Below are 27,990 nucleotides of genomic sequence, written 5' to 3'. Positions count from 1 at the left end.
CTTAAACATGTTATTGAGATTAAATTCAATATTTCACACTTGCAAAACTAATATTTTTCTCATTCAACTGTTCTCAAGCATCAAAACACATACTACTGAGTGAGCAATAAATTCTTGGTTAGGTTTAGTACAACATGCTAAACAACAGAGCTGAGCCTTGAAGCTAGTATATATCTCTCCAAGGTCCCTGTTTGAATGTAGGTTATAGCTTAATGAATCCCTCTTAAACAAAATAGAATGCTGATCCATCCAAGCTCTGGTGGCAGGAAAATTCAAATACCCTTACTAACCTCAACCATGGACTTCCAGCACTCTCCAGAGGCCTCTCAGACAAACAGTACTATGCTCTTCTCAACAGGTTCACTTGAAGCTTCTGTGGGCCAGCATTTACTGGTGACCTGTGTTGCCTCTATAGTCTAAGGTGTTAATACTGCTTATCTCTTGGTCTGTATGCTTATAGCTATTATATACTTTAAAAAATTGCTGCAACAAAATTAAAAAAAAAAAGCCTTGAAAATGAGTTCAACAGGTGGAGCAATGGTTTAAGGGTTAACCATTAAACTTGCTATACAATCATGAAGATAAGAGTTTAGATCCCAGCACCTAAAACACAAGCCAGTTGTCTTCTCTATACTTGTAATGCCAGATGTGAGGAGGTGGAGACAGGAGGAATACTGAAACTTAATGACTTCCAGCCTAAGAGAGAGTACATGAGGTCCAGGTTCAGTAAGAGAGCCTACTCCAAGACAATTAGTGAAGAGTACTAAATTCTCACATTAACATTTTATTCTGGCACTGGAGTACACAGGCACACACACCTGCACACATATACATAAAATCAGTTATGTAAATCAATGAATGTTTAGAAACAAAAGAAGTTCACAAAAGTAACAACAACAACAAAATGGGAGTAAAAAGAATAGTATTACACAAAGCTCCACCCAAACTAGGAGTTGGTATATTTGTTTGAAATAACTTTAACATATTTTCTGATTTAACATATGTTCCTAGAAAACTAAGGATGAGTGAAACAGATGGTCCACAAACACAAAGTGTATCCCAAAAGATAAAAGTTTAATCAAGGCCAGGCAACAAAACATACCTGTATTCTTAGCACTCAGGAGAATGGCAAGTATGACACCACCTGGATTATACCTCAAAACAACAACAACAACAGAATTTGAGAGACATGCTCAGAGGAAACTCACCTACTCTTGGATCTATCCAAAAAGGAAAGATCAAGGAAAAAGAAAAATGAAAAAGTTTAAATGCAACTCCAATAGTTAATGGAAAAACAGGGCTGCTCACTGAACCTCTTATAGATTATGAGGAGCATGGGATATGTTTTTAATGGGAATTTGAAAGCTACTTTTAAGGGCCAAAAAGAAATATTTCCTCCAGAAGGGTGAGACATCTAGCAAAGGCTGGGGATACATCTATGACACTAAATATTTGTCTTGAAAGCCTGAGGACCTGAGTTTTATCCCTAAAATTGCCAGACATGGTAGCACACACTTGTAATTATAGTACTGGGTAAACAGAAACAGGAGATATCTGGAGCTCACTAGGAGCCAAAATAAGCACTTCCTTCCTTAGGTTGCATTTGACAGGCATTTTGTCACAGGGATAACACAAGGAAATGTGTCCATGTTTCCAGGCTAGATAGATTTTCTTACCTGCACAGAGAATTAATTTGGAACTTGTTCACCTTCAAACTTTAGGCCTGGTTGAGAAAATAAATAGTACTTTTTAAATGATACTGGCCAAAAATTGTCAGGAAACAAATCTCCCTTGGCCAGAAATTCTGCAATTTGTACTGTTTAAGGTGCATTCTATGCTCTGTAAATGTAGCTTTTGAGGATGAGTTTGACTGTCACCTCTACTGCTAACAAAGGGTTCAGGGGACTCCAAAAATACTGACACACCTGCCACAAAGGGTCATTGAAAGACCTGGTTGACACTGCACAAAGAATTGATGAAAAAATTTAGAGCCAATGGGAAGTAACTTATCAGGTTAAATTTGCAGGTCTCAAAGCAAGAAAGGATATGTTATACCCACACCAAGGCTGCTTTGGAATTCAGCCAGGACTGTATCACAAAAGAAAATCCAGGAAAACCTCTAAAAGTGAGTGGCTTAAACAACCTTTGAATGGGGACTAGAGCTGATGTCTATTATGCCCCTGATGTCTTTGCTTATCACAGTCCCTCTCTGGTTCTGTGAAATAAAAATTTGTCTGGAAGGCAACCTTGTTTGAGAGCAGCTTCAATTCCTAGGTCCCTATCAATATAACTAACTGGCCCAGATGGGTTCTGCCTTATTTTCTTCATGTGATGCTTCTGCTGAGATTAACAAGCCAGCCCAGGATCATTCTTCACATTCTTTTGTACTTTGATGGGACTTCCCATTCCAGGAAAATAGATTATGACTCCTTAGGTGTTTACCCCAGCTGGAAGCAACCTATAGACAAGTGGCCAGAAAACAAAAGAATATGTTGATGAACCTATTGGTCTACCTTAAATACTGATTCTATGTGGACTTTAACAGAAATTGAGGCTAGAAAGGAACACTCACACAGGGACAATGAGTGAAATCCACAAAGGAACTTAATGGGGAAAACCAAATTAAAGTTACTCTGCTTTGAATGATAAATGTACCCATAGGCTGTTATATTTGAATACTTGGTCCCCAGTTAATAGCACAGCCTTGCAACAGTGGGATTTGAGAGTTTACAGCCTCAAACCACTTCCTGTGCGCTCTCTCTCTCTCTCTCTCTCTCTCTCTCTCTCTCCATCCCTCCCAATTGCTGCCATGCATTCTCCACCATTATGGACTCTAACTCTCTGGAATCATGAGCCACCCAGACAGTTTTTCTTTATGTTGCTTTTGATCTTGATATTTTATCACAGTAGTAGAGAGTAACTAATAAAAATGTATTGCCAAAAATATTACAGGAAAAAATAAAACCATAAGCTAAGTTCACTGCTTGCTCAGCTGGATACATATTTAGTGTAAACAATGAATAATGAATGCTACCAAAGTCTGCAAATTGAAAAAAAAATGGAAGGTGAACATCTTTGAGTGGCTTAAAAGTGCCAAGCTCTCACCTGCTCTTCTAAAAGGGCAAGGAAATTGATACTTCAAAATTTGTTGATCAGAAAGTAATTATGGATGGGGCTTTAGAAGTGGCTCTGCTTAAGAACACTTGCAGCTCTTCTACTTTATCTGATTCTGAACTCCCACATCAGTTAGGCCACAACCTTCTGCCATCATCTCCACACACATTCACATGCACTCATCCTGACTTATAAACACACATATTCACAAACTTTAAAATAAGTTCAATTCTTTTTCTCTCAGTATAATTTTAATTTTAATTTTATGTTATCAAAATATCATTACATAATTTCACCCTTCCCTTCCTCCAATTCCTCCCATTCCTTCCACATTATACCCTCTAAAAGTTATGATCTGATTTTTTAAAAAAATCACGACTGATCATGATACATCTATCTTACAAATATCTCTTTTAAAGAAAATTTGTATGGCTTCATTAAAAGAATTGGCTAAAAAGGGTAGATGTTCTTGTATGTGATAAGAACTTTGTGACTCGGATTAGAGTTTCTTGTGAATTCAGGGTTGATCATTTGGTATTGGATAACCAATTTGTAGACTTATTCTAAGAAAAGCCTACTTATTTCACTTTCAGTAGTCCTTAGAGAACTATAGGACTTCTTCTAGTTATGGGGCCCAGTGGGACTTCCCCCTTCCACATTAGCAAGTGTATTGGTATTGTACTTGTTTCAACTTTACTTAGGCAGCCATACTGTTGAGGGTATCACAAATCTAGTTTCCCTGTCTTTCTAGGAGAATCTCACACAAGATTTCCTCATTTTCTGACTCTTCCCACTCTTTTTATTCCTTGTCCTCAATGTTCCCTGAACCTTAGGTATAGAAGTTGTATTACAAATGTGTTGTGGTGTTGGGCTCCCCACAATCTATTGTTCCCTACATAACTCATAACTGTGTTCTAAATACTTATCTTTATTCCTTCTGACAAGTGTAGCTCTTTCCTCTGTAAAAGTCACTTTTAAATGTAAGAGATATAGACCATTTCAGAAAATCAAACTGTTCAAGACAAATCCTTTTTTTTAAAACAATGAGTATCACCAAAATCATGCATAAAGCTTTCATTGATAGAACTGTCTAAACAGGGAGGAAGTGCTTATTGAAGAAGAGGACAGAGGGCATTTGAACAAAAAAAGAAATAAAGAAAGAAAAGAATTATTTGAGTCAGCACTAATAAGCTTTCATGATCCATGAAAGGTAAAATTTCCTATTATAGATTCCAAGCATCCATCTGCCAAGTTCCTACGAGTATTAGCCTTAATGTTTTTGGGTATCTGCAAGTCAAATCTCATCTAAAGTTGTAATGTTCCAAACAAAGACAAAAGCAACTCATGCTGTGATGTCTTATCTTTAGTAACACAAGTCAAAAGCTTCTTTGGAGGAAAACAGGCATGGTGTGTGATTCGGAACATCAATATTTTATTTCTCATTCATCAATCATTCACCACCTACTGGCAGAGAGTACCTTCCAGGGAGTGTCTCCCGATTTCCTCCCAAATCACAGATTGTTAATATTTCAAGTATTGAGGGTAAAGTAGCCACAGAGGCATAAGAGCCTTGCCTAGCTAGCATGGAAATGTGATGCTCTATTGTAGAATGAAAGGGGAACAAATGACAGGCAGATCCCAAAACACTACATTTCCTGGAGTCTCTGAACCCAAACAATATGCCACCAAAGTAAAGAAGTGATTAATGTCAATTGCCAGCTTGATGAGGTCTAGAATCACCTGGGAGATGGGCCTCTGGGCATATATAAGATACAGTTTCTTAATTAGGTTAATTAAGATGGGAAGAACTGCTCATCGCCTGGGTGTGTTCCCTGAGATGGTTCCTGGACTGTATAAACAAGAAATTAGTTGATAACTAATCTGTCTATATTTTTGGCTGATAGATATGATGTAAAGTGGGCTGAGTATGAGCCTGTGTCTGTTTCCTGATGATGGATGTGATGGGGGCAGCTACTTCATGCAGCCTTGACTTCCCAGATAGAAGACGTTCATAGAACTATGAGCCTAAAGAAACCCCTCTTTTCTTGTGTTGTTTTTGTCAGAATATTTCAACAAAACAGGAAAGTAACAGACATTCATACTTAATTTTCACTGATTCCTCATCTTCTCCTACTCTCCCCTCATTTCTAGATCCCTTTTCCCTTCCCCTGCTTACTCTGCCCCTACTTTCCCTGAGTCTACTTTGCTGAACACACCCGTGTCCAGCATACCCCTTTCTACTGTTTCTCTTGTCTTCTACAGTTCCCATTTCATCTCTTTTCCTGAAATTTTCATTCCTTTTTTTTTTCCTTTACTGAAAATTAAAGTTTCACTGTGTACATGTCTCATATTGATTGTTCATTCATCTGTTAATGAATGTCTAGGTTGACTCCATCACGATTACAAATGATCAGAGAAATGAACACACATGTGCAAGTATCTCTGTGGTTACCTATGGCATCCGTAAAGCACATGCCCAGGGTAGAATATCTGGTCTTTTTAACTGTATTCTTTTGAGGTGTCTCCACACTGTTTTCCATAATTATTTATCATAGGTTTATTCTTACCATCAGCCTATAGGTCAAACTTTCCCTCCATCTTTACTCCCCACAGTGGTACCACTATTTGTTATTACTTTCTTTTTAAGTTATATCTATGTAGAAGTGGGTTTGTGCACATGAGAATAGAGAAAGGGGGAGACCAGAAGATGGTTCTGATCCCCAGGAGCTAGAGGCAACTGTCAGTCATTTGACGTGTATCCTGGGTACTGAACTTAGATAGAACAACATACCCTTTTAACTTCTGAGTCATCTCTCCAACTGTATCCTTTACTTTCTTGAGAATAGCTATTCTGACAAGGATAACATAAAATCTCAGAACACATTTAATTTTTAATTTAATTTTCTGACCTAAAAATGGGGAGTACTGTATGACCATTTGCTTTCTCTTTTCAACAACCATATTTTTGGCTCATTGGATTACTTACTGATTGGTAGTTTGTAGTAGAGAGTGTGTCCTGTGTGTGCGCGCGTGTGTGTGTGTGTGTGTGTGTAAGTGTACAGCTTTTATAATTCTTCATATATTCTAGACATTAACCTCTTGCTTAGGGATATGAGTCATTACTCACACAACAAGACAATCACAATTCTTTTCCTTCCTGAGTCTCCTTTGGCCACAAGGAACAGACACACAACAAGATCCTCTTCTAGGTCATCATTTTTCACTGACTCTCTACGGAGCTGGGCTTGGGACTGAGAGATGGATCAGAAATAGTAGTCCCTGCCTTTGAGGACTTAGCAAGAAGTATAGGAAAGACATAAAGATAATTATTAACAGAGAAACCCTATCTCAGCTCACTGTGCAATTCTTTAATATTTTATTTTTCTCACTCTTTTACTCTCTCCCACTATGTGAGAACTGAGAATGAAACCCATGTCTTCTGGAAAAGCAGCTGTTGTTCTTAAATTTTGAGTCACATCCTCTGCCCATGAAATGAAAGTTTTATAGTTCTATATTAATATCATTACTAAACTGTGCAGGGCAGAAACAACTGTGTGAAATTATATATTACATTGTGCTCAATATTTTTCTAAAATAAATTTTGTTATCTTCTATTTATCTTGTAAAATGGAATCTAACATATCTGTACTTTTGCTATATCATATATCATGTATCCTCAAATTATGCCGGTAATCTATTGGGTTTTATGTATGATGAGCATTTGACTATACTTATTTTAACATTGTTATGATGTCTTATAACGAGTTTTCTTTTGTTCGGTTTATTTATTTATTTGTTTATTTGGTTGGTTGGTTATGCGTGGCTTATTTCATATGTCTCCATCATCATCAAGGTCAGTACAAATCACAAAATTCACTTTTTCTTTGGAAATTCATACATGTTTACAATGAAATATGATCATATGTCATACTCATTTGCACTGTAAAGTTCCCCTATATCCAAACACCCATTCCTAAATTTATGATCCAGAAGGAGATATTCAAAATAAAGTTTCAGGTGCTTTTGACCTGCAATTTGTGTGTTGGAAACCTGGGTCTTGTGGAAAACCAGCCCATTCTTTTAATAGCAAAGCCATCTCTGTGGCCCTAGCCCTTTTTTCTTAAAGGGTCTGTCATCCCCTGACAGTGACACAAGCTGGTGATAGGGACTAAAACAGAGGCTTTTGGAGAACACTCATCAGGACCACAGTTTTGATATCAGTTTTGATAGTCTTTTTTAAAATTCTGATTTAAAATAGGGTACTCTCTATTGTTATCCCAGATTGGGCTTTCTATTAGATATACATTGGGTCTTCTACTAAAATTAGTTTTTGAGCTAGGGTCTCATAATGTACCCTTTGCCAAACAGAACTTGCTATGTAAACCGGTGTGGCTTCAAACTCACAGAGATCTACCTGTCTCTTCCTCTACCAAATTGGATTATGTTTAGACTTGGCACTTAGCTTCACTATGTGACTATTTCAACAAAATGGATCAGGTTTCTGGCTACCTGCTTTTGTTCACATGATTATTGTATTTTTCTGTCCATTAGAGCCGGGTCTAATTCCCTAGTCCTGATCCTCCAGAGTAGCTACCTATTTATCCTTGGGGGTATTCCTACAAGATCTCATGCTCAGGCTTCCCTCAACTGTCTGTGTAACTAAGGATGACTTTGCACTTCCCCGTTCCCTCCACATCTCAAATGCCTGTGATTATAGGTGCATGCCACTGTGTCTATGTTTATTTAGTACTGGGGATAGGGGATAGTATCCAGAGCTTGGTGCATATTAGGCAAATTTGAAATGAATGAAGACAGGACCTCAATCCTGTGTTTCTGTTTTCATAAGGAGGAAAAAAAAAAATATATATATATATATATATATATATATATATATATATGGTGAGCCACTCAATACACAGAGTGATGCACCTGCATTTCCATTTTGTTTCTTTTCAATTTACCCAGCAAAATAGGTAAAAGAGAGTATTGTTTTCAAAGAGGCGAACTGATCCTTTACAAGGGACTCATCTCAATTTTCTTTTGCTATCCAGTTCCAACATTGCAGACAAATGTATGGCTTTCCTTAGTTTGGGCTCTGGGCTGTCTGGGCTGCAGCTTAGCTCCTACAGGGCACTATACATCTTCATCCTGATAGTTAACTCTTCTCATGTGGTTTCTCCTATCCTGCATACACACCTTATTCTGCATGTCTCTGGGTCTTCTGCAGAAGCCTACTCATTAGTAGGTCTGAGAGTCATAGTGACAAGCATTTGGCAAAGTGAACACATGTCTTGTGAGACCCTGTTTCTGATTTGCAGCAAATACTTTTATGGATAAGGTTCAGATTGCTCAAATATTTAAGTGTGGTCTTTCTTGATATCTTGGGTGGTTTGGTTCTTTCAGATGTTCTCTGTTAAACTTCTCATTCTTGCTAATAGCAGCTATAATAATAATTGATTCCACTAATAACTCTTGTAATTATCTGCTGACCCACTCACTGTGTTATATAATTATGAAATACAGTAGGACTTATATTACAAAAGCCACATACACACACACACACACACACACACACACACACACACACACAAAAATTCTATGATGAAATCCCTATGCTGTGGTTTTCCCAGGTTGGCTCCTGACCAGCAGTGATAGCCTTGACCATGCTCTGCTGGAAGCAGGAAGTGGGGTGAAAGTAACTCTGCAGAGGTCCCTCTCACAAGCCATGCTTGTGTGACAAACCCCAGTGGCACCTCAGAAATTGTGGCTTGTGTGCCTGCTTTTAGTCTCCTTTGACTTTTCCAAAGTTCCTTGTCACTTATCTTATTTGCTGAATACCTAGTGATGAGCTGACACTAGGTTAGTACCAGCATCCCAGTTTTGTACCCATATCTTTCGCCTCCATAGCAAAGAATGGGAAGTCTGATAAAATTTACCATCCCCAGTACTCAATTATTGGAAACCACTCTGAAAAGTAAAAATTTGAGTGGCTGAATTACGTTGTGAATATGGGGTGGGAACCTAGGGCTAAGTGTGAGGTAACAGCTGGGATAATAATAACAGAAGATATTACCAAAAAGAGGCCATGGTCATCAGTACTAGACTGAAGGAACTTGTGGAACAAAGCCTAACAAAGGTGTCTCTGGGACTAGAGACGGTATAGTCTTGTTGAAGTCTTGCTCTGAACTGAAAACCTATGACACTCTCATCCACCATGATGCCATCAGTGCCTCTGCAGGGATAGCCTATGACCAAGCAGCCTGCTGGCTCAGGCTTCTGCAGCTAAAGTCAGCCAAACCTTGGACACAGAGAAAGGACCATGTTGTGTGCTTTTCTCAGCATTGTTCTGCTTGTATGGGTAGCTTTTTCTGTTTCCTTTCTTCTTTTTTGGCTTCCTGTTTAACATCATGTTCTATGGAGGATTAAGTGCTTCAAAAGCTTTGGAACAAGCCAGGCGGCTCAACAGAATCTGAGTTTGGAGGTTTCCTGGAAAGCTACCAAAGCTGTAGTGTTATTTGGAATCCTTTATGTCTGCTGCCTTCTTTTGGCCATTTTGGAGAAGTCCTGGTAAGGGGGCTAATTCACCTGGCTTTCAATACTGAAAAACTTAACCTGAAGTCTAGGGGAAAAGCTTAAGGGTAAAAAGGAGAGGAAAGATGAAAAAACAAAACAAAACAAAACAAAACAAAACAAAACAAAAACAGGAAGAGGAAGTTAAAGAAGAGGAAGAACTCAGAAGGGAAGAGGGTAGAGAGCAAGGACATCTTCTGAAACTTCATTTCTGAAGTCTTAGACCAGCAAGATTAAGTAAGTGAAGGGTTTTTGTATTAGATTGACTTATACCACATAGGCTGGTCCTCTGCACAGAGACTCTAAAAACCTGGTAGCTGCAAAATTCATGAGGATTCTGCCTCACCAGAAGTTTCAGACTTCAGATAACCTAATTGATAAAACCCCTTATGGGTGTACCCCACTGCTTATCTATTAGATGATTCCTAGGTCCAGACAAGTGGACACCCAGGATTAACCCTCACATATCTAGTAGCGATTTTAATACAGAACTTTAGAAAAGACCATCAAAACTGTGATTCCAATGATTGTTCTCCAAAGGCTTGTGTTATAGTCCCTATCACCAGCTTGTTGCACTATCAGGAGATGACAGGCCCTTTAAGAAACAATCTGTTTCAGCATATGCTCTACAAACTGTTCCCTTCTAAGCCTCACAATGGATTGCAGGTGCCATGCATGTCTCAGAGAGTTTCCTACCCAAAGTGAAGCACAGAGTCACATGGAAAGTGGAGTCTAAGGGACTTCATACTCAATTGTCTCTCCACAACAAAAATTGTGCGGTTAAAGATACACCGTTGAAACAGTGGGATAGCCCAGTCAGAAACATGTTTGTCTTGAAAGCACAAGGACCTGAGTTCAATCCCCGACAACCCATATGGTTATATGGCCAAGCATGGTAGCACATGCATAATCACAAATGTAGGAAATAGGGACAGGTATCAATGGAGATCACTGGCTAGCCTCTACAAACCAGCAACTTCCAGGCCAGTGGAGATCCAATTTAATAAGTAAACAGACTATATTGCTAGAAGTAGGGTACAGGAACATGCCTTGATTAGTTGTCTTTTCATGGATACTCAGGTCCAGGTGCCTCCACTTTGCCACATGGGTGCCCAAGAAACCCAGAACATACTTTCTGTTCCATACACCATTTGTGCTCTGATACAGTACCACTCCTTGGTGCAAGGAAAGGAGCCCCACAAGAAAGTCCTGACTAGAAAGAACTGTAAAGTCCTCTGCCTCAGGACTCAAACTATTAAATACTGGTTCTACCAATTGCCAACATTGTGCTTGCCTCTGGGTCTGCCCCTCCATTCCTAGATGAAAAGGAAAACTAGCCACAAGCTCTTGTCTAGCTCTCACTCTTCCAGCTAAGGTCCATCTTCTTGTATCCCACCCCCAAAAGGAAAGAAACCTCAGCACCTGCCATTCCTGATGGGGAAGACCCTATTGCTTCCCATGAACTGAAGCCACATCACTGAAATTCATGTACAGACCACGTGGGGAAACCCACCAAGCACATCTACTTTCCAAGAAAGAATGTGATAGTCCTCTCGGTCAAACTCCTCTCTGCATGCTTCCTGCTTCCAAAAGGAAGAATACCTGAACAGAGCACATTTATATACAATTCCCAGCACCAACAAAGTACATACAGTGCATTATTACTTCATGGGCTGCTAGGACAAATACTTTCCCACTATTTCTACCCTTCTGTAAGGAGTCATGATGTGGCAAGTGACCAGTGCATCCCAAATGTTGAGCTGCCTGCCTGCCTTGCCACTGGGGGTGTTCAGGGTAGGTAGAATGTAATTCATGGTAGGGTACTCCAGGTGTCATTTTCTGTAAAACCAGAAGGAAAAATTCTGAGGACCTCTGGCAGGAATAAAAAGGTCTTCAGGGCTCTGGTCTGTCCAGAAAAGCCAAGCAGCAGCAAATATCTGAGAACCACAGCTGGAACCTCTAGGCAAGCAGTCAGCAGGAAGCAGCTATGATTCACACAAGTAGATGCAGGCTGCTGGAATCCATAGTGTTGGCAGCTGGAACATGAACACAGCCTGCTAGGTGGATCCAATATCCAGTGATGATTGCTTGGGGAGAGAAAATGTATGCCGTAAGTGTTACTGCTCAATAAAGCTGTCACTCTCAGACAATTCTTGGTAAAATAACACGTGCACTTTATCCCATGTGAATAGGAATGTTATAAATATTTTGGGAGTAGCGTGAGATTCAGGGGTAAGTGCTTTCCATTGGCTCAGTCTGAGATGTTAGGGATAAGGAAAGACTTCATGTATTGTCCCTACCTAACATTTCCATAGCCCTCTCCATTGGGAGACGTAGAAAAGGGTAACAGGACAATTAGAGTTTGGCAAGGAGCTGGCCCCACAACTGCCATTATGAATGTTGAGATTCCCCAGGATTTCGGCCTTCTCAGCCTTAGCAGTTCTTTTGTCTGATAGCAAGGTCCACTTTTCCCACACCAAAGGACTGTAGAAAGTGACCCCTCCTTTCTGTTTTTAGATAGAAAAGTCTGTTTTTTCTATCACACTGCACTTATAAATTTGTGCATGTATCTGCTCTTGGCAGAGAAGCTGGTTTATCAGGAAGAGAGGAGGCTGCAGGGAACACAAAGAGAACAATTTGTGGAGGTGACACTACTTGCCAAGCCTTCTTCCCTTAGAAATAAGGATACTTGGGTTTTCAGATCACTTGGTATCTTCTAGAAGGTTATTGTATTGGCTATTTTATGCCAATTTGATACCAGCTATAGCCAATCAAGAAGAGGGAATCTCAGCTAACAAAATCCTCACCACCACAAGGCAGTGGTGGTGTTTGCCTTTATTTCCAGATATTGGTTGGAAGAGGTAGGTGAATCTCTTATTTCAAGGATAGCCTTGTCTACAGAGTAAGTATCAGAACATCCACAGCTACATAGAAAAACCCTGTCTTGAAAAACCAAAAAGAAATAAAAAAGAGAAAGCTCGAGAGAGAAGGCATGAGAGGAAGGGATAGAAGGGATAAGAAGGGAGAAATGAAGAGGGAGAGAGAGAGAGAGAGAGAGAGAGAGAGAGAGAGAGAGAGAGAGAGAGAGAGAGAAAAGAAAGAAAGAAAGAAAGAAAGAAAGAAAGAAAGAAAGAAAGAAAGAAAGAAAGAAATTTCCCACCAGATTTGCCTCTGTGCAAGCTAGTTCTGCATTTTCTTGATTGGCAATTGATGCAAAAGTCCAGTTCATATGCAGCTAGAGTCAAGAGCTAGCTGCATATGTATCAAAAGATGGCCTAGTAGGCCATCACTGGAAAGAGAGGCCCATTGGACACGCAAACTTTATATGACCCAGTACAGGGGAACCCGAGGGCCAAAATGTGGGAATGGGTGGGTAGGGAAGTGGGGGTGGGAGGGTATGGGGGACTTCTTGGGATAGCATTGGAAATGTAATTGAGGAAAATACGTAATAAAAATATATATAAAAAAATTACTATTGCTGCAAAAAAAAAAAAAAAAAGTCCAGTTCATGTAGGTGGAGCCATCCCTGTGATGTTGGTATTGAGTACTATAAGAGAACAAGTTGCCCAAAACACAGGGATAAAGTAACTAAACAGTAATATTCTTCCATGCTTCTATTTCACTTTCTCCTTTGAGTTCCTGTTCTGACTTCTGTGGATGGATTGTGACACGTAAGTTGAAATAAACACTCCTCTATCTAAGTTGCTTTTGGATGTAGGGATTGATCATATCAGTAGAAACTGTAAGACAATCATACACGTCACAGATATTCAGCAGTCTCTCAGTCCAGGAGACAGTAGAATCCAGCTTTTAGTGTTCATGTGACTCTCAATGAAGAAAGGAAGATACAGAACTTAACACAAAAAGTGGCATTCACTCTGGTTGTTAAGTGACTGACATTTTCACTCCATGGGTTGCCCCCATCCAGGAGGACAGAGGCCCTAGTATATAAACACTACTGTTATTTTGCTAGGTGGTCATGATACCAATTGCCCTCTAAATATTTATATTTTTACCCACAGACCTGAAGTGTTCCTATGAGTATGTGAAAGAAGATTCTTTTTGCAATGGGCAACAATCAAAAGAAAAATTCAGAACTGTTTCCATTTCTGAGAATAAAATAAAATGGGTGCTTAGCCATATATGAGACATTAGCACACAGACACATATACATGCATACAGGAACACACACAAGGATGTGCTCACATGCATGAATATGCACACAAGGTATTCCCAGGCCCCACTCCTTACTGAACAGTTGCCCATGGTCATGGACCAGTAGAATTTTCAGAGTAAAAATGGTCATCTTACCAAAAGCAACCTACAGTTTCAATGCAATCTCCATCAAAATTCAAACACAAAGGTAATTTTCAACTTCATCAGGAAGAAGAAAAAAAAAAAACAAAGAGAGCCAAAACAATCATGAACAATAATATAATTTCTGTAGGAATTGCCATCCAAAAGCTGTATTACAGAGCAGTAATGATAAAACAAAACAAAACAAAACAAAAACAAAAACCAACTAAACAGAAAAAACCCTGCATGGTATTGGTACAGAAACAGACTGGTTGATCAATGGAATTAAATTAATGACCTAAATAAATAATTGATAACTCACACAATTGAGGACAAAGAATATAAAACCATAGAATGGAAATAATGGAATCATCTTCAACTAATGTTGCTGGTGTAACTAGATAACTTCATGTAGGATATTGCAAATATATCTATATTTATCAACCTTCACAAAACTCAAGAACAGTTAAATCAACAACCTCAACATAATACTGTGCGCACAAAATCTAATAATGGAGAAAAAGTGGTAAATAACTTTGCATGCATTGATACAGGAGAAAATTTCTTGAACAGAACACAAATATATGAGGCTTTAAGGTAATCAATTAATAAGTGGGACCTCATAAAACTGAAAAGTTTATGTAAGGCAAAGGATGCTAGCAATAGGACAAAATGGCAGCCATCAAATTAGGAAAAGTTCTCACTAACTCTACATCCAACAGAAGGCTAATATACATAGTATGTAAAGAATCCATGAAGTTAAACACCATCAAACCAAATAACTAAATAATGGGGGACACAGCTAAACAGACAATTTGGAAGAACAGATTTGATTCTTGAAAGGCAGAGAAGCTCTTAAAGACATGCCCAACATACTTATTTATCAGGAAAATGTATATCAAAACAACCCTGAGATTTCACCTTACACCAATCAGAATGGCTAAGATTAAGAAAAAAAAAAAAAAAAAAAAAGCAAGGCCCATTCTGGCCTGTGTGTGGAGAAAGGTGTTGTGGATAGCCCTGGATCTAATTATATTTGACATTAATTCTGTTTTCCTGTGAGTGGCTGTGAACAAGGAATGAGTCAGAACTCAGGTGAATTCCTGTAAACCTGATTCCCACCTTAATTTGTAAAATAAAGGAGAGCTGATGATGTGGCAGAAAAAAGGGAAGGTGGAATGGAAGGTGAGGAGAAGGAAGAAGGAGAAATTGGAAGAAGGAGAGGATGCAGAAGAGAAGGAAGAAGAAAAGAGGAGCAGAAGCACACGGTCTACAGAAACCACAAGTTCAAGGGGGTCTAATAGATGAAGAAGATGGTAGTGCAGTAGTAGATCTGCCCAATCTAGAAGCACAACATGTATTCATATATTGAGTTGTGTTTTCATTGCTGGCTGGCACTTATTTGGGTTGGAGAGTTACTGGAACAAAATGGTGCCCAACATCATGATTTGAATTCAACTAATCTGAGATAAAATTTCACTGCCTGCCCCCAACCACTTAATGGGGCTTGGGGAGTGACCTAGGCTGTGGCAGTACGGATTCAAAGCTGACTGGGTATATATACACAGAATATACAGCCTTGGTGAATTTCATCATCAGACATTCTGAACTGACCTGCCTGAACTCCTGATGTCTTGGTTTTTCATCCAGATCCAGTCAGGATACAGACATCAGATACTAATACAAACATTGGTGGAGAATTCTTAAGGCTAACCAACTCCCCCATTTCCCTACCCTTCTCCCTCCCTTCAAAAATATCTCAATGCCCTTATTCAGCTTGAAGGAGTTATGAAGAGTCATCATCCCACATCCCTAAGCTTTGGGGAATGGTTATTATAGTTTGTCTTGATACTAAAAATTTTGAAGTACAGGGCTTAGACCCAGTCCTTCAATTTCTGTTATAATAAACAGGTCTGAGATATTTAAGCCAGTGACTTAAGGGTCAAATAGGAAATTCATGACTCTAAGTTTATTGTTGGGATGTTTCAGTTATTTTAATTAGGAATGGCTGAGAGTAGGTAACAGAGAACAGTCCAGATTACTTCACTTAGATAATTGGTTTTCAAAAATGTCAGATGTCCACAGAATTGACATTTGATATTATTTATTCACTTCTTGTTGAGACCAGTCTGCTCCTGACAGCTTGCCCTTTCTTGGATTCAAAGACGAAACTGAACATCTTTGAGTTACTCCAGTTGTTGTGAAACAGCTATTAGGCAAGAATTGCCTCATTTCATATACAGACATAATAGTATCTAAAGAAAGGACACAATTACAGGTTGGGACAGCTTGATTCTGCTGAGACAGAGTAGGCTAGTCCTTAATATTCCCATTTCTCTAAGTCTGTCAGATGACTCTGGCCAGTAGGATGAAGCTAGATGCTACAATCTGTTGAAATAAGGGACTGTCTAAGCGACCAGTGATCTCAATAAATTAAGTTTTGGAAGCTGTATTAGGCTTCCTATATATTTTCAGTTATTATTGGTTGTTCTTGGATTTCTGTTGGGGTTGAAAAACTACATAGTCTCCTAGGGAACCTAGGCTTTTCACTTTGAGAGGATGGTTTTCAGATGGCATTCAATCTAAGGCCAAGACATAACCAGGTGTAGAACTATAGTCTTTTAAGTAAGGATAGATAACAGAGGTTTTTATTTAATTAATAAACATGATGGAATGGGTGATAGGTCTCTTGTTTTTATAAATTACAAAATCATAGTTATGTTAAATTATAAATGAGATAAAATAATCTTTTAATTGGACAGAAATGAGGAAATATTGTAGACAACCCTAGGGGCAAATTATATTTGATGTTAATTCCATCCTCCTGTGAGGGACTTCAAACAAGGAATGGGTCAGCAATCAGTGATTTCCTATGAATCTGCTTTCCACCTAAATTTGTAAAATAAAGGAGAGTTGATGATTGGACAGATAGAGGGGAAGGTGGAGTGGAAGGTGAGAAGAAGGGAGAAGGAGAAAAAGGAAAAGGGAGAGGCAACAGAGAAGAAGGAAGAAGAAAAGGGGAGCAGAAGCACATGGCCTGTAGAAACCACAAGTTCTAAGGGGTCTCAGAGATGAAGAGAATGGTAGAGTAGTGGTAGATCTGCACAAACTAGACACACAGCATGTATTCATATGAATTGAGTCATGTTTTCATTGCTGGGCTTATAATCAGAATGGCTAAGATCAAAAATTCAGGTGACAGCAGACACTGGCAAGGATCTGGAGAAAAAGGTACACTCCTCCATTGCTGGTGGGATTGAAAGCTTGTACAACCACTCTGGAAATAAGTCTGGTGATTCCTCAGAAAATTTGACATAGTACTACCAGAAAATCCAGCAATACCTCTCCTGGGCATATACCCAGAAGATGTTCCAACTTATAATAAGGACACATGCTCCACTATGTTCATAGCAGCCTTATTTTTAATACCCAGAAGCTGGAAAGAACTCAGATGTTCCTCAACAGAGGAATAGATACAGAAAATGTGGTACATTTACACAATGGAGTACTACTCGGTTATTAAAAACAATGAATTTATTAAATTCTTGGGCAAATGGATGTATCTGAAGGATATCATCCTTAGTGAGGTAACCCAATCACAAAAGCAGTCACTTGATATGTACTCATTGATAAGTGGATATTATCCCAGAAACTTAGAATACCCAAGATACAATTTGCAAAACACAAGAAAATTAAGAAGGAAAACCAACGTGTGGATACTTCATTCGTCCTTAGAATGGGGAACAAAACATCCATGGAAGGAGTTACAGAGACAAAATTTGGAGCTGAGACGAAGGGATGGATCATCCAGAGACTGCCCTACCCAGGGATCCATTCCATAATTAGCCACCCAATGCAGACCCGATTACATATGCCAGCAAGATTTTGATGAAAGGACCCTGATATAGCTGTCTCTTGTGAGGCTATGCCAGTGCCTGGCAAATATAGAAGTGGATGCTCACAGTCATCTATTGGATGGAACACAGGGCCCCGAATGGAGGATCTATAGAAAGTACCCAAGGAGCTTAAAGAGTCTGCAATCCTATAGGTGGAGCAATATGAACTAACCAATGCCCCCAGAGCTCATGTCTCTAGCTGCATATGTATCAAAAGATGGCCTAGTCGGCCATAGTTGGGAAGAGAGGTACTTTGGTCTTGCAAACTTTATATGCCCCAGTATACGGGAATGCCAGGGCCAAGAAGTGGGAGTGGGTAGGTAGGGGAGCAGGGCAGGGGAGGGTATAGGGGACCTTTGGGATAGCATTTGTAATGTAAATGAAGAAAATATCTAATAAAAAATTGAAAAATGTAAGAAAGGTTAACACCCCTCCATTACTTTTTTCTTTCTTTCTTTCTTTCTTTCTTTCTTTCTTTCTTTCTTTCTTTCTTTCTTTCTTTCTTTCTTCCTTTTTTTTTTTTTTTTTTGTGAAAAGTTGTATAATCAGTCTGGAAACCAATGGCAGTTTCTTAGAAAAATGACAATAGTTCTACCCGAAGTTCCAACTATTCTGTTCCTGGGCATATACCCCCACCCTCAATTGTTCACCATACCACAGGGACACATGCTCTATTTTTATTTTGTTCATGGCCATTTTCTTTGTAATAGCTAAAAACAGGAAACTACCCAGATGTTCTTTAACTGAAGAATAAATACAGAAAATGTGATTCATTTACATGTGATGATATTCAGACATTAAAAACAAAGATACTATGAATTTTGCAGGCAATTAGATGAAACTAGAAAATATGTTTGAGACTTGGTCCATGGGCCAGTACTATTCCTGATATACTGTTTTGCTTACAGATAGGATCCTATCATAACTGTCCTCAGAAAAGATCTAACCAGCAGCAGGTAACTGAAAGTGATACAGATATGCACAGCCAAACAATGGCTGGAAGTCAGGAACTCTTATGCAAGATTTGTGAGAAAGTTTGAATGACATAAAAGGAATAGGAACTCCCCAGGAAGACAATCTGTTTCAACTAACATGTACCCCTGGGAACTCTCAGGGACTGAGCCACCAAAAAGCATATAAGGTTTAGACTGTTGCCCAGGGCACATATATAGTAAATGTGTAGTTCAGTCTCCATGTGGGTCCCCAACAACAGGAGTCAAGGTTGTAACCAAAGTTGTAGCCTGACTGTGGTATCTGCCTTCCAACAGAGCTATGTCTTGCCTTAGTAAAAGATGAAGAGTGTAATTCTATAGCAACTTGATGTGACAGAGTTTCGGGATACCCAGGGGCAACACCTTCTCTGAGGAAAAGGGGAGAGATATGGACACTGTAGGAGTGAAACTTGGAGGGAGGGCTAGTGTTTCAGATGTAAATAAATAAAACATAAATAAATAAATAGAATATTATATTTAAAATATGTTTCTAGTTATAACTAGAAAGGATCATCAATTTCTAATCAAGAAAAGTCAAGAAAAAAATGGTTTCAGTGTCTCATACATTAAATCTTAAGTAACCCTAAGAAAAGTAGAGAGACATATGGAAAGCATGGCTGTTCTATTCTTACCATCAGTAGGGGAATTACTGTTTAAGAGGAACAGTTGGCTATCACTGAACTCTCCAAGTGCCATCAAAGAGCAGCATGGCTTCATACACCTGGCTTGATGTCTCTCCAGAAGATCAAACCTTGATGGATATTGCCTCCAGGTAGTGATGGCATCTTACATGGTGATGCCCTAGGGTACCAGGAGCACAAGAGAAACAATAACTAGTGAAGTGATCTCTCTTTCTCTCTCTCCTTGTTTCTTTGTCTCTGTGTCTTTGTCATTGTCTCTCTGTCTGTCTTTCTACTCTCTTGCTAGCAGTGCTTGGAATTGGGACAATTAGCATACTGAAAAAGTACTGTTTAACTGAGCTGCATCTTTGGCACTCATGTGAATGTGCATGTACGTGTGCGTGTATGTGTGTGTGCGTGTGCGTGTGCGTGTGCGTGTGTGTGTGTGTGTGTGTGTGTGTGTGTATGGTCATGGTGTGTGAGTGCATCACATCATGTGTGTGTATGCCACATTGTGTATGAGTCCAGGTACACACCTGACATTGACTGTGCAGTGAGATAAGATGATAGTATTTGTTGCAATTCCTTATCTTGTTTGAGACAAGGTCTCTTGTCCCCTGATGTATACCCCAGGCTAGCTATATCAAAAACCTCTGTGGGATTCTCCTCATAAAAATGCTTGTGTCATAAATGCCATAGTTTTGTTTTATTGTTTGTTTGTTTGTTTTTTCAATATACAAACCTAGAGATACCTGGCAAGAGTGAGAATTTATTATAACAGAATGGCTGCTGTCAGGTATATGGAGGTATTTTCTTCATTGTTATTTAATGTAGAAGGGCCAGCCTTCTCTGTCTACCATCTATGGGCAGGTGAGCCTTGACTATCAAAAAATATTAGCAAGACACGGGGAGCAAGCCACTGAGCAGTACTCCTCTGTGATATCTGCTTTAATTCTTCCCCCCAGGTTCCTGTTTTGAATTCCAGCCCTGACTTACCTGTTTATGGACTCTAATTTGTTAGTCAAATAAATCCTGTCTTAGTTAGAGTGGCTATTGCTAATTATGTGATGTAATAGGACAATCAATCCTAATTTGGGGAGGAAAGTGTTCATTTTGCTTACATGCCCACTTGACTGTTTATTACTGAAGGCAATTGGAATTGGAATTCAATCAGAAGAGGAACCAGGAGACAAGAACTGATCAAAGGCCATGGAAGAATGCTATTTGATGGCTTGCTCAGTCTGCTTTCTTTTCTTTTCTCTTTTCTTTTTTAAACTTTTTAAAAATGTTTTATTGGCTACTTTCTTTATTTACATTTCAAATGTTATACCCCTTTCCTGGTACCACCTCAAAATCCCCTATCCCATCCTCTCTGACCTACTTCTATGAGGGTGTTCTCTCAACCACCCACCCATTCCTGCCTACCCACCCTTGAATTCCCCTACACTGGGGAACAAAATACACATGGGAACAAATACAGAGACAAAGTGTGGAGCAGAGAGTGAAAGAAAGGCAATCCAAAAACTGCCCCACTTGGGGATCCATCCCATATACAGTCACCACACCAGTCACTATTGTGGATGCCAAGAAGAGCATGCTGACAGAAGCCTGATACAGCGATCTTCTGAGAGGCTCTGCCAGAGCCTGACAAATACAGAGGTGGATGCTCCCAGCCAACCATTGGACTGAACATGGGGTCTCCAATGTGGTCTGCAATGGACCAGTCTGCTTTCTTAAAGAACCCAAGACTACCAGTCTATAAGTGGACCCACCCAAAATTAATTGTCCTTGCCCATCACCAGTCACTAAGAAAACACATACAGGTTTGTTTACAGCTATAGTGACATTTTCACAATTGGGCTTTCCTCTTTTCAGACTGTGTCAAGTTGACTAACATAAACTAGCCAGGACAACTTTCTTCCCTCAAATGATTTTTATCAGTGTTATATCAAAGCGAAAAGGAACCAATTTGGGCCCAGGATCTTGATACTACATCCTGCTTTCCATGGGTTATGGAGATTTAAACTTAAGTACATGTAGAGGAATTTTAACCCAGCAATATGGCTGCTCTGACAAGGGATCACATACAAAGTTATGATCTGGCTGAAATACTAACATGCCTTATATTACAGTATGATCTTGCTCTAATATACATATGCCCTCATTAAACACCTTTAGTCCCTATCAGTGTAGATAAGGTTAGTTTATAGAAGGAAGAAGGTATGTTTGAAAGTGATGTCTAATTGAAGAACAGACAAAGTGCTGAATCAGAGAAAGGTTTGACAGACCCAGATACGGGATAGGTGAAACTCACAGGAGAACAGCAGTGTAAAGGAGGCTATTTAAGAGCAGCAAGAGAGAATAAATGTGTGTCCGTGATGGTGGTGGTTGTGGTTGTGGAATGTGTGTGTGTATGTGGCATTTTTCCAGAACAGTTTTCTAAAGACAGGTTACAGAGAGAACATTCTAAACACATGTTACAACAGAATGAGCCAGAGAATAAAATGGAGACAGAAGTTTAGAATATATTGCCAAAGTTAATATGAGGCCAGGCAGAGCAATTCAGTCAGAATCCAGGAGAATTCAGATTGAATTAATCAGTTTGGAAGATTTGACTATATAGAATCTAGAGGTTTTCAGGCCTAAGCCAACGATAGGTAGAACAGAGATGGAAACACTCTGGTCTCTCCCCAAGCCAAGTTTTCTCACAGTTTATGTATGGATCTCAATCTCAACTCCTAATCAAAGAAATAAAAGTGATATTTACAGATGTTCATATACTCATGGCAAGCATGATGCCCCATGAGTCATCCCTAGGCCTTCAATTTCTTTGTAAATTTGAATGCAATTTTTGTCTATTGCTTATATATCCTATATAAGATGTTTAGTATTTATTGGGTATAACTGGTAAAAGTAGACATGTTTCTGTCTTTTCAGGATCTTAATAGCAATGCTTAATTAACTTTTTTGAGTTTTGCTGGAAATGTATGTCATATGTCCCCTTTCTTGTGCTTGGCTATATTTCTTCACTGCCTCATTTCTTGAATTTTTAGATTTTATGGAAACATGTTGAACTTAACCAGAGGTTTTTTTTTACAAGATGAAAATGTAAGTTTTGTCTTTGAATATTTGGTGCACACTAATACATATAGTGCTTTTGTTATTTTATGTGTGTTAATGTTAATCGTTTGACCAGTGTATATAACCTTTCTATATATTTCCTAATATATAAATATACATGAACATATACACAGGCACATGTATATACACACACAAATATAAATATACTCACACACACACCACACACATATACACACACATACATTTTGTTGAGAATTTTCTTTAAATTTTAATTGTACATTTTATTGACTGACAAGATCCAAGTTTAAAATAAAGAAACTTTTTTTATGAAAAAGTGGGAAAACACACATAGAGATGTTATTTAATCAAGTGGGAAGACCATAATATTAAAAAAAACTTGGGAAAAACAACTCCAAAATAGGAGACATCTTTATTATTTTATACACATTAATTGTATTTTGTTCTACTTTTCTTCTTATTTAGAATGAGCCTAAACAGAATGTTTTGGAGGATGATGTGGTGGTGTGAATAGGACTGGCTTCCATAGAATAATGTGTTTGAATTCTTGGCCCATAGAGAATGGTACTATTAGGAATTTTGGCATCATTGCATTAGGTGTAGTCTTGTTCGAGAAAGTACTCACTGTAGAAGCAGGCTTTGAGTTCATATATGCTCAAGCTATGCCCAGAGTGGCACATAGTCTCCTTGTGCTGCACAAATAAAAAGATTTAAAGCTCTTATCTCCTTCTCCATGTCTGGCTGCACACTGTCACATTTCTTCCCATGACAATGAAGTAAGCCTTTGAAACTATAATCCAGTTACAATTGAATGTCTTTCTTTATATAACTTGCCATAGTCATGGTGTCTATTCACAGTAATAAACACCCTAATTCAGATAGACAAGCAGATTTTGTGTACAAAAGGATATGTAATTCACTCAAATGAGAATAAATTCTGGTTATAAATACTTCTTATTGTGTTCTTGATGTATATTTTTTGACTCTTTTGGATATTTTCTTTATTTACATGTCAAATGTTATCCTTTTTCCTGGTTTTCCCCCTGAAAACCCCTTCCCCTATTTCATTCCTCCTCCCCCTGCTCTCCAACCCACCTACTCCTGCTTCTAAGCCCTGGCATTCTCCTACACTGAGGCATAGACCCTTCACATGACCAAGGGCCTCTTCCCTCATTGATGTCACACTAGGCCATCCTCTGCTACATATGAAGCTGGAGCCATGAGTCCCACCATGTGTACTCTTTGGTTGGTGGTTTTTATTTGTGCAGCACAAGGAGACTTGAAGTTCTTATACAGAACTTTCTCTTCCTTAGTTAGAGTCACACCCAGGTATTTTATATTATTTCTGACAACTGTGAATGGTGTTGTTTCCCTAATTTCTTTCTCATCCTGTTTATCCTTTGTGTAGAGAAAGGCCACTGATTTGTTTGAGTTATTTTTATATCCAGCTTCTTTACTGAAGTTGTTTATTATGTTTAGGAGTTCTAAGGTGGAATTTTTTGGGTCATTTATGTATAGTATCATATCATCTGCAAATAGTGATAATTTGACTTCGTCCTTTCCAATTTGTATCCCTTTGATCTCTTCTTGTTGTCTAATTGTTCTCGCTAGGAATTCAAGTACTATATTGAATAGGTAGGGAGAGAGTGGGAAGCCTTTTCTAGTCCCTGGTTATAGTGGGATTGCTTCAAGTTACTCTCCATTTAGTTTGATGTTGGCTACTGTTTTGCTGTATATTGCTTTTATTATGTTTAGGTTTGGTTCTTGAATTCCTGATCTTTCCAAGGCATTTGTCATGAAAGGGTATTGGATATTTTCAAATGCTTTCTCAGCATAAAATGAGATAATCATGTGATATTTTTTCTTTGAGTTTGTTTATATCATGGATTAGGTTGATGGATTTCTGTATATTGAATCATCTCTGCATCCCTGTGTTGAAACCTACTTTATTATGATGGGTGATCATTTTTATGTGTTCTTGGATTTGGTTTTTGAGAATTTTATTGAGTATTTTTGCATCGATATTCCTAAGGGAAATTGGTCTGAAGTTCTCTTTCTTTGTTGGGTCTTTGTGTGGTTTAGGTTTCCCAGTAATTGTGATTTCATAGAAGGAATTGGGAAGATTGCCTTCTGTTTCTATTTTGTAGAATTATTGGAGGAGTATTGGTATTGGTATTAGGACTTCCATGTAGGTCTGATAGAACTCTGTACTAAACTCATTTTGTCCTGGGCTTTTTTTTTTTTTTTTTTTTTTTTTTTTTGGTTGGGAGACTATTAATGGATGTGTTTTATATTTCTTTAGGGAATATAGCATTGTATTGATTGTTAATCTGATCCTGATTTAAATTTGGTATCTGATATCTATCTAGAAATTTTTCCATTTCATCCAGGTTTTCCACTTTTGTAGAGTATAGGTTTTTGTGGTAGGATCAGGCTTTTTTGGGGGATTTTCTCAGTTTCTGTTGTTATGTCTCCCTTTTGATTTCTGATTTTGTTAATTAGGATACTGTCCCCATGCCCTCTAGTTAGTCTGGCTAAGTGTTTATCTATTTTGTTGATTTTCTCAAATATCCAACTCCTGCTTTGTTGATTCTTTGTGTAGTTCTTTTTGTTTCTACTTGGTTGATTTCAGCCCTGAGTTTGATTATTTCCTGCCATGTAATTCTCCTGTGATTGTTGCTTCCTGTTATTTTTGTTCTTGCAGTGGAATTATGTTTATGTTGTTATCTTCCTTTTGGTTTGTTAAAAGAAGTTTGTTTTCTTGCTATTTCTAGGGTGTAGTTTCCTTCCTTGTGTTGGAGTTTTCCATTTATTATCCCTTGAAGGGCTGGCGTTGTGGAAAGATAGCATGTAAATTTTAATTTGTCATGGAATACCTTCATTTCTCCATCTATGGCAATTGAGAGTTTTGCTGTGTATAGTAGATTGGGCTGACATTTGTGGTTTGTTTGGGTCTGTATGACATCTTCCCAGGGTCTTCTGTCTTTCATAGTCTCTGGTGGGAAGTCTGGTGTAGTCCTGATAGGTCTGCCTTTATATGTAACTTGACACTATTCCCTTACTGCTTTTAATATTCTTTCTTTGTTTTGTTCATTTGGTGTTTTGATTAGTATATAATGGGAGGAATTTCTTTTCTGGTCCAAAGTATTTGGAGTTCTGCAGGTTTCTTGTATGTTCATGGCCATCTCTTTCTTTTGGTTGGGAAAGTTTTCTTCTATAATTTTGTTGAAGATATTTACTGGCCCTTTAAGTTGGAAATCTTCCTTCTCATCTATTCCTATTATCCTTAGGTTTAGTCTTTTCATTATGTCCTGAATTTCCTGGATTATTTGGGGTAGGGCCTTTTTGCATTTCTCACTTTCTTTGATTGTTGTGTCAATGTTTGTTAAGATGTCTTCTGCACCTGAGATTCTCTCTTCTATCTCTTGTAATCTGTTGGTGATGCTTGCATCTATGACTCTTGACTTCTTTCCTATATTTTCTATCTCCAGAGTTGTTGCCTTTTGTGGTTTCTTTATTGTTTCTACTTCCATTTTTAAATCCTGGATGGTTTTGTTCAATTTCTTCACCTGTTTGGATATGTTCTCTTATACTTCTTCAAGGGATTTTTGTGTTTCCTGTTTAAAGGCATCTACCTGTTTACTTGTGTTCTCCTGTAATTCTTTAAGAAATTTTTTCTATTTCCTCTTTAAGGACTTCTACCTGCTTTCCTGTGTTTTGTATTTCTTTGAGGGAGTTATTTATGTCCTTAACATCCTCCATCATTGTCATGAGAAGTGACTTTAGATCCATATCTTGTTTTTCTGGTATGATGGTGTATCCAATTTGTGCTATGATGGGAGAACTGGGGTCTCATGATGCCAGGCAACCTTGGTTTTTGTTGCTTCTGTTCTTGTACTTGCCTGCTGCCAATTGATTATCTCAAAATGCTCCCTGCACTTGATATATCTGATTGGAGCCTGTTACTCCAGTATTCCTGGTTGAGTCAGAACTTCTCAATGTCAAGTTTTCTCTGTGATCCTGTGATTCTGTGATCCTGAGATTCTGGGTGTGTCAGAGTTCCTGGGAGTCAAGCTTCCTCTGAGTCCTGAGACCCTGGTATGACCAAGTTACTGTGATTCTGGAATCCTGCAATCATAAGATTCTGGGTTTATTAGAGAGCCTGGAAGTGGCAACTCCTCTGGGGGACCATGGGGCTATCCACTGGGATGGCAACCAAGGTGGACCAGCACTGACTGGAAGGAATGTCAGGCTGAGTTCCTTTGTCCCTGGATCCTGCTGGACCCTGTCACTACACGTTATGTTGGAACAGATGTTGTATTCTGCTCACTAGTGATCCTAAGATCCTGGGTTTTCTAGGGTGCCTAGGGAGTGGATAGTCCCCTGGGGACTGTGGGACTGTCCATCGAGTTTGTGCCCAAGATGACCTGGTGCTGTTGCCAACTGGAAGGAACCCAAGGCACTGGTTGGGCAGGGTTCCTGTGTCCCTTACTCTTGCTGTTCCCAGTCACTCCTGGTCGTGTTTGAACAGATGTTGTGTTCTACTCATTGGTGATCCTAAGATCCTGGGAATACTAGAGCACCTGGGAAGTGGAGAGTATGCTGGGGCCCATGGGACTGTCCTCCAAGTTTGCACCCAATGTAGCCTGGTGCTCTCACCAACAGGAAGGAGTGTTGAGAATTTTTACATCTACGTTTATTTGAGAATTTGTTAATCATTTTCACTTTTTAAGATTTATTTTAAAGTTTGATTTTGTGTTTGTGTGTGTGTGTGTGTGTGTGTGCAAGAATATAGATGCATGTAGAAGCCAAAATAGAGTGTTAGATCTTTTGTTACTTGAGTTAGAGGTGAATATTAGCTGAACAATATAGGTTCTGCAGTCAAACACAGGTCCTCTGCAAAAGCAGCAAGTGCCTTGTAACTTCAGAGCCAGCTCTCCAGGTCCACATTTTCAATTTTGGTATGTCATGCTCTAGATTTGTAATCATAGTAATACTAGCCTTGTCAGACAATTTGGGAAGTCTCTCCAATTTTTTTTTAATTTTTCAAATATTTGGAGAAAAAATGGTGTTGTTTCTTCTTTATATATTTTGTACAGTACTACAGTGCAGCCATCTGGCCTAGGGCTGTTCTTTGCTGAGAGACTTTATTAAACACTCAGTTGGGTTTCTCACTATTGGTATTTCCAACATTTTGTTTCTCTTGCTTTGATTTTGGTAGATCACACATGTCCAGGAATTGCTCTATTTTCTACTGGACTTTTCAGCTTGCTGCTATATATTTTTTGATACTCTTCCTTAATGAACTTTTGTATTTGTATTCCAGTTCTTCTTCTTCTTCTTCTTCTTCTTCTTCTTCTTCTCTCTCTCTCTCTCTCTCTCTCTCTCTCTCTCTCTCTCTCT

This window comes from Mus caroli, chromosome 1 (genome assembly GCF_900094665.2).
Source record: "Mus caroli chromosome 1, CAROLI_EIJ_v1.1, whole genome shotgun sequence".
Classification (NCBI taxonomy): Eukaryota; Metazoa; Chordata; class Mammalia; order Rodentia; family Muridae; genus Mus; species Mus caroli.
This window is presented reverse-complemented; position numbering follows the sequence as displayed.